Source organism: Lolium perenne, chromosome 3, assembly GCF_019359855.2.
Source record: "Lolium perenne isolate Kyuss_39 chromosome 3, Kyuss_2.0, whole genome shotgun sequence".
In the NCBI taxonomy this organism is placed as follows: Eukaryota; Viridiplantae; Streptophyta; class Magnoliopsida; order Poales; family Poaceae; genus Lolium; species Lolium perenne.
Window position 1 is genome coordinate 34,942,359 of NC_067246.2, and position 13,574 is coordinate 34,955,932.

Consider the following 13,574-nt stretch of genomic DNA (forward strand, 5'->3'; position numbering starts at 1 on the left):
GTGGAGGCAACACCTCCGATCCTTATTTCATTAATCTTTTTTTCCAGGAACAATCCCTGGTTGTGTGATATGCTGGTTTAGTGGGGTTTAGCGTGTGACAGTGGCACAGTTGATCCATGGCGGATTCCATGGTATACTTTGGCTGGTCATGCCACGGTTTCTTTTCTCCACACTGCTTCTTTGGGCCGCCCCACGGTTGGTTGCCGGTTTTTTTGCCTCTGGCTTCCGCCACCTTCTGAGTTATCCTATACTGCGGCAACTTGTTGCGCACCGTATCTTCTATCCGGAAAATCTTCCCTTCTCTTATTGTGGTTGTTATTCCGGTAATCCGGTCGTGGCTGATACTTTTGTACTGTATCAGCCGCAATTTTCGATTGCAATGGATCTCCCAATGCATAGCTATCGGCCACCTTGATCATTTCTGCCAAAGTGGTTCGCATGTTCTGCTGCAACCTTTGCCATAGCGGTGAGCCTCTTCGGCATCCATTGCAGAACCAAACGATTGCCTGTGCTTCTATCACACATTCGCATGAGTTTCTTGTTGCACTCCACCGGGTTAGGTATTCCCGATCAGTTTCGTCGTCGCGCTGCTGGCACATGGCTAGCTGCTGCGGGCAGTTTGGCCTTCTGTAAGTGCTGCTGAAATTGCTCACCAATGCCTCTTCAAAGTCCAACCAACCGTTTATGCTCCCTCTTGGTAAGTTGTTCATCCAGATGCGGGCAGGTCCTACCAGCACTGACGGTATGAATCTTATCGCCCAGCGCCGGTTTCCTCCCCCAGGTACGGAACCGCCGCCACCTGCGACATATACCGCTGTGATGTAATCTGCGAGCTAGTCTTCCGGCTTAGTGCTTCCATCATACGTCGTTGTATCCCGGGGCAACTGGAAATTGCGCACAGGTGGTTCTTCTTTCATGATCCGGGGCCCAAAGCAAGGTGGACCCGGAGGACCCTCGGCTTCAATCATCTCGGACAGGTAAACCCTATCCAGTTTGTGTCGCGCATCTTGTTCCGGTAGGAATCTATCCCCCATACGGTCTCCCACTGTGATAACCCGTTCTTTCCAAGACCGAATCGGCCTCATCATGCCGGCTCGGTGCCGCAACGGCAACCCTTTGGTATCTCAGTGGAGGTGCCTCTCGGGCGGCATATCCCGCTCTTGCTGGCGATAATTTTTGCCGGATTCACCATTTCCGGCATAGCCGCGGTCTGCCCCTTGGCTTTTTCTACCGGCATTATTTTGCCCGGCTTAAGCCGGATCATACACTGTCATCTGTTGCCCATTTAAGCATTTTTCTTTTCTTCTGTCGGGATGGGGGGACGATGCCTGCCCATGCGACTTTTTCGGAGCTGTTCTAGCCAAATGACCGGCTTGCGAGGCTCTGGCATATTTTCTGCTGCGAGCAGCTTCTGCATTTTCTTTTTCTGCCATGTCCAGCAATTCTTTAACCCGGGCTTGTTGTTTCGCTAGGGCCTCACCCGACAGAGAATCGCATGCCTCTACCGCAGCTCTAGCAGCCCTAAGAGTTTTATCCGGACTACTATATTTCAGCTTCTATGCCGGTGAAAGAGATACCGACATAGACTTTCCGGAAAGAACTTCCCGGCGCAAATCCTTGTCTAAGTTACGACCTCTAAGCCGGGCATCAGCTACTCTAGCAGGATTAGCGCTAACAGAAGCAAATCCATGTGCAACATTGTACTCATGGAGGGTGATGTTGAGCTCTTGCTGAGCGCGGGTGATGTCGGCGGCGCCGTTGAGGAGCGTCTTCCGGCCTCCAGTTCGGCTTGTGTTGCTGCGGCGTCGGCGTTGGGCGCGATGGGCGTTGCAAGCACGCTCATGGCTGCCTGAAGCGGAGTTGCGGCCGGTGGCACGGTAGAGGTTCCGACACCGTTCTGCTCCCGTTCGAGCGGATGCTTCACTTGCCGCTCGGACTTGGTGGGCTCGGCACTTTCTCCGGCCGCCCCTTTGCCGGCGTCTACGGCTCCTGTCACCATCACCTCGACACTGCCGGCGGTATGATCAGTACGCAGCCCACGGGCGGCGGCGTACAACGGCGGATCCGGTGCGTCCAGCACCTTGGAAGGGTACTGGTTCACCGGCACGGTGCCGAGGTAGATGTGGTGCGCGCCGAAGGTGATGATGCGGCCGTTCTTGGGGAAGCGGCTGCCGTTGGTGAAGCAGCCGGTGTTGTTGCTGACGAAGTCCAGCGAGCCGAGGCGCTGAACGAGGCCAGACACAACCCGCTCGCCAGAGGCGATGATGGAACCCGTCCGGATATGAACCCCAACAAGCGCAGCTGCTGGCCCCACGGTGAGCGCCAACTGTCATCGTGGTCTAACAACAGATGCAATGGGTAGGCTTAAGATAGGGCCGGATGTACGCAAGGGGATCCAGGAGAGGGGAAGGTGAAGGTGTACACCCAAGGAAAACTCAAGAGGAAAGCTCAAACAGGATGTATGTATTCGATCTTCAAGAACAGGGAGCTACACAACGTGGCCTCTGGCCAGAGGTTGAAGAAGTACGGCTGCTAGCCTACCTCCTATCGTAACCACCCGAAGTTCTATCTACCATCCATCTATCCGTTGTCCCGCACAGGGGAACCCCTCCTCTACTTATATAGGGGAGAGGAGGCTTACAAGAGAAGAAACCCTAAGCTACTTTATAAAGCTTCTTTGGCTCCAGGATGACGCCCTTTCTTTAATCATAGGCCTGGTGACCTCGTCCGACCTCTTTTACGTCATCTTCCTCTTTGGCGTCAGGGCTTCGATTAAAGCTGAACTGCTTCGTTCATCTTGTCCTTTGGTCCTTGAGGGAATCTTGTACCAGGGTGGCGACATGCTACAGTTGAGCCTATGTCGGATCCCCGGTATCTTCACCTGTGAGAACCGGCTTCTTATCCTTGGTATCTCCCAAGTTTCATCTGATACGGGCATGGAGGCCTATGTGGAGCCCAGATTCAGGATTCCACCAGCTTAATTATCTTAGTTTAGGTAATGGTCATATGTGGGCCAATTAGGGTTTTTAATAATTTGAGTCAGTTTGGTTTGGGCCTGTCCAAACCAAGTTAGGGAGGCCCACAAGGGCTGGCCGGCCACCACTCCCCCTCGTATAAGGAGGTGGGGCGGCTAGGGTTTAGATAGTTTAAGTTTAGTCTAAAAGTTAGGTTATACCTAGTTGCGTGTGTTCACGTGTATCATCCCTCCCGGGGTACGGCGCTGCCGTTTATCTATATTATCCGCTGCGAAGGTTCTTGTGTTCATCAAGGATTATCTAGCTCAAGGTTTGAGGCGTATCGTTCATCGATTTGTTGCTTGCTGGATTCGTTCCCTCTTCTCCAGGCTGCGTTCATCGCGTTGTTGGGAGGATTTACTACCCCAGGTTCTCGCTGTGAAAGATCGGGTATCAACCTAGGTGGATCTGCTGGGATCCCCCTTATCATCATCTCTTAGGCGTAGCCCCGGCTTAGATACCACCGGTTGCCCTTACTCCGGTATACCCCTATTGGTATACCGGTTTGTATTAACTTAGCACTGCTAAACTGAACTTCCAGAATCCGGATTAATCTTTAATCCGGTATACAAATACCTTATCATGGCATATTTGCCATGGTCTTGACCTACCGGGGGTCATCCCCCGACATTTTGTGTGGTGGAACACTTCAAGCACCGCGTTCACGACGTCGGTGGTGCCATTATCTCCCTTTGCCCTGAAGCCGACTACTTTGACTTTAAAACTGCCGAATCCATCCAGAACTAGCCAAAGAAGTGGTTATACATCAAGAACAAAAAGGTTGAGGGGCGTGAAGTCCTGGGACCAAAAGCTTTCTTCGACTGAGCTTGAAGAAATAGAGCCGCTGATTGCTCGGATTCGTGCTTTGCAACATACAAAGTCGAAGGAAGTCTCAAGTCTCCAGCTGATGTTGTTGTTCGTCCTCCTTCGAGTCCATCCCCTTGAGGCGAGGATTTCTGCGATCTGGACTTACTCTAGGAAAGATGACCCGACAAGCATCTCCAAGGAGGATTACTCCACCAACGAGCTCGAGAAGACCGCCCGATTCTTCACCAGGATCATACAAAAAGATGAAATCCTATCTGCTTATCGAGTGAAGCCTTTCGACAAAAAACATCAGCCACCAGCAGTAAGTTGTCATGTCCTCCTATTATTTTGTCAACTTGCTTTTTTGCTTTGCCTTCTTGTTCTTTTCCTTATGAACTACTATGGCTGTAGGACCAAGACCACCATTTCTGCTAGCCCTCACTGCCTGGGGGGGTGGGTGAAGTACACGAAGCTGCTGTGGTGACGCAGAAACTATGGCGACTGAAGGGAAGATGATTGAGGAAGATTCCTCCACCGAATCTTCCCATTCTCTGACTTCGATCCCCTCCGTGCACTCGCAGGATGAAGCTGCGCCGAAGGGAAAAAGGAAACGAGCCGACGCTGACCAGGACTCTGGTTGAAGACACTAGCTCGTAAGTTTCTGCTGCTTTGAACATTTTCCATCATTCTACTTGCGCACTTCTTGGACTTGACTTTGCTAATCCTGAAATAGGGACGAGGATGAGTCTCCAAAGTCTCATGCTACCGGCAGAGCCAAAACTTTAGAGGCTCCTGCCTCAACGCCGATGAAACCGATGAGTCCGCGGGAGCAAACCGCGACTCAACGATTCCCAAGGACCCTGCGGCTGGCCCTGAAGCTCCTCCTAAGAAGAGTAAGAAGGGTGATGCCAACAAGGGTTTCAAGATAAAGGAGAACCCGATGGTTCCTGCCACGCACGACGTTTCTAGCTAGTCTCCTACATAAAGTGCAGGCGAGAATTACCGTTTCTTTCCGAGGACCACTCATGGTTAATACACGAGCTGTCCAACTCCAAGACCAAGAGAGAGAAAAGCAGCAGCGAACTTAATGGATCTTCAGCAGACGAGGACTCGTAATGAAGAGCTCCGATGACGACTAGAAAAGCAGTAGCAAATTCATTCCAATAATCAAACCGATCACTTGCCACACCGCCTGCATATACACGAAACAAGGAATGACAACATGTTACGTTTGTTTGTGCTATATATTTTAAAATAAAAGGAAAATATAAATACAAATATCGGACAGCTACAAGATCCTAATTTTTGCCTCGCAATGGTCCACTCGAGCGTCGAGAAGCCCAGCAGCATGTGCTTGAGCTGACAAATTGACTGTCTATGTTTGTTGCTTGTAGCAGATGCACGTTGTTTTTGCTTTCCTTTTGGGGACTTTGTAACTTGGAGCTTTTAATATAAGTTAGGCCTCTCGGTCTTGTTTAAAAAGAAAACAATCACAGGTGCATGCATTCTAGAAGGGAAAAAAAATGGTAGTTGGGATCTAAGCCTTTCTTGGCATATATAGTATGGCTTGCGAATAGAGAATTTGGTGCGACTGGCTGGTATGATAATTCTCCATACTAGTATTATTTCCCCTATTACACGGAGTATTCCCGAGTCTGATCAAGCGCTCTCTAGCTAGTCTCCAACGTAAAATGCACGAGAGCATTACCTGATCTATCTCATGGTTAATACTCAGGCTGTCCAAGACCAGGAGAGAAAGGCGCGCAGTAGGGAATTTAGGGCATCTCCAACGGGATGATGCAAACGCAACCGTTTGTGTTCGTGTGGGCCTAAAATGCATCAGAACCAGGTCTAGCGGCCTGACACATATTGATCAGGCCATCTGAGAAGACGCAAACGCGACACATATTTGTGTTGGGATTCGATGCGGCGAACGATGCGAGGACGCACCAAGTGACCACTCATTTTTCCATCAGGCCTGTCTAGCAGCGAGCCATAGGGCTGTATCGAGCACATCGTTTCTGCGGTAGCCGCTTCGGCGGTCATCGCTTCTTCGCCATCAATGTCGGCTGGGCTTTTGCACCGCCATCAATGGCATCGTGTTCCACGCGTGTCCGGTCTTAAAAGTTGACCGGCATCGTCCCTGACATTTCCCACACCACCGGCACCTCCACTCCCACCCCTCACCGCCGCGCGCCACCGCGCGCCACCGCATTAACCATGGGAAAGAATAAGCACGACTCCGATGCACCCGACAACGGCACCAAGAAGGCAGAGCGGACGAACAGGGTGCCATTGCCAATCGAGGTGGGGCGGCTCATGCACAAGAACTAGACGCCATGAGACGGCTGGCGGGACGTGCACATGTCTGGCAGCGGTTGGCGGCTCAGCCACCCCCGGGTGCCTGTCCTGCACATGCCTCTGCGCGAGCCAGGGAGGAGCGCCGAGATCCGGCGCAGGCTCCAGCGGACCTCCGCATCGATCCCGCATTCGCCATCGACTCCAATAGCTGGCACAGCTGGTGCATGACCGAGGAGGATCCAAGGAGACATGCCGGCTTCCTCGGCGACAGTGACTTCCCTTATGACCATCCACCGCCGCCTCGTCGACGAACACGACAGCCACCTCGTCGTCGAACACGGCAACCGTTGGCGCCTCCACGGGACGACGACACCGACGAGGACTGCGACATGCTGGCCTACCACAACGAGGAGGCCACGGACGACAACGACGACTTCGTCGCCTGCATTTTCCACAAATGGCAGGCGGCCATGGCGGAGGGCCGGAAGTTCAAGTTCCAGGTGACGATGACGGACGACGAGATCGAGAGGCTCGGCATCCTCGTCTCGGAGGTGGACCGACCGGTACACCACCAGCATCATGCCGCCGGGCCTCACGTTGGAAGATTCCCTACGACGGGCGCTCGAGGACTCGGCCCCACAACTGCCGCCTCCACCTCCGTCGTACAATCCGTGGGCGGCTCCACCTCCACCACCGGTGTGGGATGCTCAACCTCCACCACCGGCGTGGGCTGCTCCACCTCCACCACGGTCGACGGCACCAGCGTATGTTCCGCCGGTTGCTAACTGGCCACGGCAGGTACCGTATTTCGTCGTGATCAACGACGACAACGACGCTCAGGCACAGGTGGTAGCTTATATATTTTTATTTTCCTTTCTTTACAATGTAAATTACGTTTTTATGTTAAAAAAATGCAGAATCGAAAAAATATGTCGTACACCTGGGGAGCACCCCTCGACGCAAACAGACGCTCCGTCGATTTGGACCATTTAGACTAATACAAATGGATGCGCGCGGACATTTTAACGTCCAAATTGCGTCGCCCCGTTGGAGATGCCATTAATCGAGCTTCAGTAGACGAGGACATTTAATGAAGAACTGCAATGACAACTAGAAAAGCAGTCTAACCGATCACTCGAAGATCGCTTGCCACACCAACTGCGTACACCTCGTACACGAAACAAGGAATGTGACAACATGTTTCGTTTCTGTTTGTACTGCAGTGCTCCACCCTTTGTTTTTTTTATATTAAAGACAAATATAAATATCAAGATGAAATTAGGTAGTATATCATATTTATGCAGCAACATAATTTCAAGAGCTAGTTGAGATATCGAGAATATAAAGAGCTATAAACTATTGTTATAAGCAAAAGAAGAATATGACCTCTAAATTTAGTGCTGAAACAATCCACCAGTAGTACGTCTAAGGTACATGCGAAGATTAATTTGCAAGAATAGCTGCGACATGGTACGAAAACAAAAACGAAGTGCTACCATTTGTTACAAGCTGGTAAGTAAGCACGTACCTTGATAGCAAGCTTGACAATTTTCCTTTATTTTCTTTTGAAAATTCAGCTTGAGAAAACAGAAGTCTTGAGTGAAATTCCGCAAGTGCTCTGATGATCTGCCTCTTCGCACTGCTAATGCGACCCCAAATCAGAGCAGAGATGCAAGATATGCAAGCAAGGAGGAGCCCTTGAAAACTGAACGGGCGCCTCACCTACTTGGCTCCTCCCTCTAGCCGAGAAGTGCATTTGATTCTTTGCTTGCTGTCTCCTTGTACTAGCACTAGTGGAAAACAGGGCTTCCGTGGGAGCCTTTTGTCGCGGGCGCGCCTGCACCCGCGACAAATGGCCTGGCCACGTCGCCCCGAAACCATGTGGAGCGCGCGGAGGCTTTTGTCGCGGCCTTTTGTCGCGGGCCGTATTACGACCCGCGACAAAAGGGGTAGGAGCGACGTGGCCACCCCTTTTGTCGCGGGTCGTAATACGGCCCGCGACAAAATGTCCCCGCCCTATATATAGAAGCAGCCAGCCACCCCCCCCACCTCATTTTTTCCTTGGTGGTGAAGGTGGAGGTGTATGCTAGCTCATTTTTTCTACATGTGCACAAGAGGTGTTTGATGGAATGCTTGTGAGAGGGATGCCACTTGGTTTATTTGATAAGATTTCTCCTCTTTTGATCCAAAAGGTTAGCAACTATTTTCTTGACTATATATATATGCATAGTCCGTACAATACTAATTTTAGCAAGGTGATTGCATCTGATACATATATAATTGTGCTTATGATGCAGATGAGTCATCCATGGATGTACGGTAACCGATGTGCTCCCGCTTTCAGAGAGGGCGTGAATTCTTTCTTGCTTGTGGCCGAGGCCAACAAGTCGAAGCAAGGTTTTATGTGCTGTCCATGTCTAAAATGTAAGAACGAGAAGGATTACTCTTGCTCAAGAGATATTAAGAGCCACCTGCTTCGGTTTGGGTTCATGTCCAGTTATAATGTTTGGACCAAGCACGGAGAAGAAGGGGTTATGATGGAAGACGGCGATGAGGAAGAAGATAATGATGAGAAGTATTATCGATCTATGTTCTCTGAATGCTTTGATACCGCAATGGACGACAATGAAGAAGAAGGAGGTGAAGAACAGGCATCAGATGATCCTGTTGATGATGATCTTCGTCGGGCCATTTCTGATGCAAGAAGAGACTGTGACACGGATAAGGAGAGGTTGCAGTTCGACAAGATGTTAGAGGACCACCACAAATTGTTGTACCCAGGTTGTGAAGATGGGCATAGAAAGCTGGGTAGCATATTGGAATTGCTGAAATGGAAGGCAGAGGTCGGTGTGACTGACTCGGGATTTGAGAAATTGATGATAATATTAAAGAAGCTGTTTCCAAGAAATAATGAATTGCCCGTCAGTACATATGAAGCAAAGAAGCTTGTCTGCCCTCTAGGATTAGATGTGCAGAAGATACATGCATGCATTAATGACTGTATCCTGCCGACATCTTTAGTCGCGGTTGCAGCCACCAACCGTGACAAAAGGCCCTCCTAGATAAGCCTCCCCCAGTCTTTTGTCGCGGTTTGAGCCTCCACCCGGGATGAAAGTTTCGCGCGCCACTTCGTTCCCGCCTATTTTCTTCCCGCATTCCCGCCATTTTCCACTATATATATGTAGGCTTGGACTCTCATATCTGCAAACCTCATCACTCTCTCCCATGGCTTCCATCGTATGTCTAACACCCCGGGAGGCGGAGGCGCTTTGCGCCTCGAACTACCCCTGCCCGCCCGGCTACCGCGTCCCGACCGGCTGGTTGCCGAGCTGCCGGAGGCGCACCGGTCCCTCCTATCCCTGTAGGTGTGCCACGCGAGATGGCCATCACGAACCACTACTATTTCGAGCTCACGCCTGAGCAGCGGAGGAATCCCCAGTGGCATCCCGACTACAGCCCGACTTGGGACAGCTTCTTCATCAATCGGCGTGAGAGGGCGGTTGCCAGGTACGAGGAGGACGGCCCGCCTCCTTCGAACTTCAACGAGGCCGGCCGTCGGATGTGGTGGCGCGGCCGGACTCTCCAGAGCGTCCTGGCCTATCGTGGCCCCCGCCTGCGCTACCCTCAATCCCAGCCCACGCGTGGTCATCCGCCGAGGTTCGACAACCGCGACCCCGATGCTAGCGACGATGACGTCGGCGACTTTGATGACTACAGTGGCGACGTGTATAGGACTAGGCACGACTATGATTGAATGGCTCCAACATTCGAATCTAGCCATGTATCTTATTTTTCAGTTGAGCTCTGTACTTTAATTTCAGTTCAATCGTAATAAATTTCGTGTCAACCACTTTATTGAACAAAAACAACCGACAACGACTTTATAAACTAAATTTAAACTAATAGAACCGACAACGACTTTATTGAAATTACAATAAAATAGATAAATTACTAGTCTAGTCTCTACTCGTCGTCGGAGGTTGTCTCCGTCCAAAGGTCATCCCACCGAGGGTCGTTCGGTCCAAGTTGTATTCGAGTTCTCGAGCTCGAAGGCGGCGACGGCCCGACGGTTGCGCCTCGTTGGACCTGCGTTGTGCCCTAAGGTTAGCAAAGAACGCGTCGGGGGACCGCGCCCTCCACCGGCGCATCAACCGCTCGTCGCGCTCGGCGATGGCGATCCTGCGCCGCACACGGCGATGCCGGCGACGGTCCTCGTCGGTGACGAGGCACGGCGGTGGCGCGAGGAACTCCGCCTCCTCTAGCGATTCAACATCCGGAAAGTTGATGTCGTGCCCTGGCCGCCGAGCGCCACGCCGCCGCGTCGTAAGCGCGCGCCGCCTCCTCCGGCGTGTTGTACGTGCCGAGGGTGAGGCGGAAGCCACCGGCGCGTATCTCGGCGGTGAACCTACCGCTCGGATGCACTCGAACGCCACGGAAACCGGACGCCCCTCGACGACATGGAGGCATCCCGGAGATGAATGAGCGGAGGCGGTGGCGACGTGTGGTTGCGCCCGCACTCGTCGCTCTATATAGCGCACGCGGGGCATGGCACGTGTTAGCGGTGGCTACACGTCGCACGCCGGCGTCGGCGGGGTGAGGCACGTGGCAGCGGTGGCTACACGTCGCACGCCGGCGTCGGCGGGGCGAGGCACGTGGAAGAGGTGGCGACACGTGGCACGGGGACGCGACACGAGTGGATATGATGCGAGATGCAAATAGTTATATGGATATCATATTCATGTTCATTGGATTTTTCTGATCAATTTTCATATATAAAACTTTTCTTTTTGAGTTACCATTTAAAAGTTATTGAAATAATAGTTTTTATTAAAAAAAAACAGAAAAACAAAATTCAGAAAAATACAGAAAAACAAAAACTGTTGCAGGCCTGATCCGCGTGAAGCGCATCCAACGGCTCCAGGCCGTTTGAATCCAACGGCCCGGAGCCGTTGGATGCGCTTCACGCGGATCGGCCGCCTCCCCTCCCACCCCCTTTTGTCGCGGGTCGAGCCACGGCCCGCGATAAAAGGACCCCTTTGTCGCGGGTGGTGGCACGACCCGTGATAAAAGGGGGCCTTTATCACGGGTCGTGCCACCACCCGCGATAAAAGGGGTTAGGTATAAATACCTAACCCCGCGGGCGGAGCCCCCACCCGCGACACACGGAGGCCAACACTTAGCGAAATTCACGCCGCCAGTCGCCGGATTTTGCCGTGCCGCCGTCGATCTGCCGCGCCGTCGCCGCCGTCGATCTCCTCTCGCGCGCCGTCGCCGCCGTAGGCCTCCTCGAGCTCCTCTGCCGCGCGTGCCCTCTCGCCGCCCGCGCCCTCTGCGCTGCCGTCGATTGCCGCCGCCCGCGCCGCCGTCGATTGCCGCCGTGCCGCGCGCGCCCGCCGCCGCGCCACAATGCCCGTGCCGGCCCCGCCGCGCGCCGCCGCGCCCCTCCGCAGGTACAAGCCGCCGGCCATGTGCGCAGCGGCGCTGGCGCCTACGGCCCTCTTTTTTTTTTTAAATTTTTTTTTTTCTTAGTTAGATAATTTGTATAATTAGTTAGTTCATTTTTGTAATTAGTTATTAGTTAGTTTATTTTTGTATATAGACATTTTAGTAATTAGTTATTAGTTAGATAATTAGTATGTAATTAGTTAGTTCATTTTTGTATATAGACATTTTAGTAATTAGTTATTAGTTAGATAATTAGTATGTAATTAGTTAGTTCATTTTTGTATATAGACATTTTAGTATGTAATTAGTTAGTTCATTTTTGTAAGTATTTTGTTGTAATTAGTTAGTTTATTTTTGTTGTAATTAGTTAGTTCAAATTTGTAGTTTAAATTTTGTAAGTATTTTGTTGTAATTAGTTAGTTTATTTTTGTTAAATGTAATTAGTTAGTTCAAATTTGTAGTTTAAATTTGATTAGTTAGTTCAAATTCGGATCGGCCGCCGACACACCCCTCTCGCAAACACCCGCCGACACACCCCTCTCGCAAACACACCCTCTCGCAAACACCCGCCGAGACCCCTCTCGCAAACAATCGACGTCGACTCCCTCCCCTCGCAAAAACCCGTCGCCGACACCCTCCCTCTCGCAAACACGCGCCCTCTCCCGCTCGCAAACACGCGCCGACACCCCTCTCCCTCTCGCAAGCACGCGCACTCTCCATCTCGCAAACACGCGCCGACGAGACACTCTCCCTCTCGAAAACTCGCGTCGGCGACACACCTCTCCCACTCGCAAACACGCGTCGCCGACACCCTCTCCCTCTCGCAAACACGTGTCGCCGATTAGGGTTAGGGTTTGGTTTGTGTTTGATTAGGGTTAGGGTTTGGTTTGTGTTTGAACATTTACTTATCGATTTAATTCTTTTGCAGAAACAATGGATCAATTCGAACGGGACTTGGAACAGGAAGACATATTCGAGGACATGATCCGCGATGGTACAGAAGCCGACCGAGCCGGCTCCGGTGATGGAGAAGCCGACGGCTCCGGTCATGGAGAACCCGACGGCTCCGGTCATGGAGAAGCCGACGGCTCCGGTGACGGAGAAGCCGACGGCTCCGGTGACGGAGAAGCCGACGACGGCTCCGGTGACGAGGTATTAATGGAATTCTATATGTACATATGTATTGAGGCATTAGTATAGAGGCATTAATGCAATTCTATATGTATTCTCTTAGGCCTCCGAAGATAAGATAGAGAAACGAGGCCCGGCAAAGAAGTTGACCAAGAAAGACCACTTCACAATTGAAGTTATATCACCGGAAGGCCAACCGGTGGCACCCGAGAATGTCGGAGTGAAGTTCAAAAATCAGTGCGGAGTTGTGGTTAGAGATCGTGTCCCGATCACTGTCAGAGAATGGAACAAGACGAAGAATGTGTCCGAAAATCAGGTTGCCGATAGGTACAAGGACACACTTTTCAGAGACCTCATGGCACATTTCACTTTGCCAGATTTGGGATCGGAGTCTGAGAATGCTAAGCAGCGAGAGCTAGTGAAGAAATGGGCTCTTAAGAAGATGGGCGAACTTTTCCGGGCGTATAAGAACCGGTTATGGAAAAATTATAAGAAAGACAAGAAGCCTCCAGTATTCGAGAACTACCTAGCGAAGCAGGAGCATAACTGGGAAGAATTTGTGAGGTACAAAGAATCAGAGGAGGCTGTGAACCTGTCAGCGAAAAACAAGAAGAATGCAAGCGAGAAGAAATATCACCATCATACGGGGCGAGGGGGCTACGGAAGAGCCATGCCTAAGTGGGATGCACAAGAGGCTGAGATGGAGCTGAACGGGATCACTCAGAACCCACGCGAGAAGGATGGGACATAAGGGCTCGAAATTGGTTCCTCGCGCATGGCTGTGAGTATGACATGAAGACAGGGAACATTGTTGAAAGTGACACCAGGGTTAGGGTACCCAGGCAAAAATGGATTGAAGTGACGACAGATATAAAG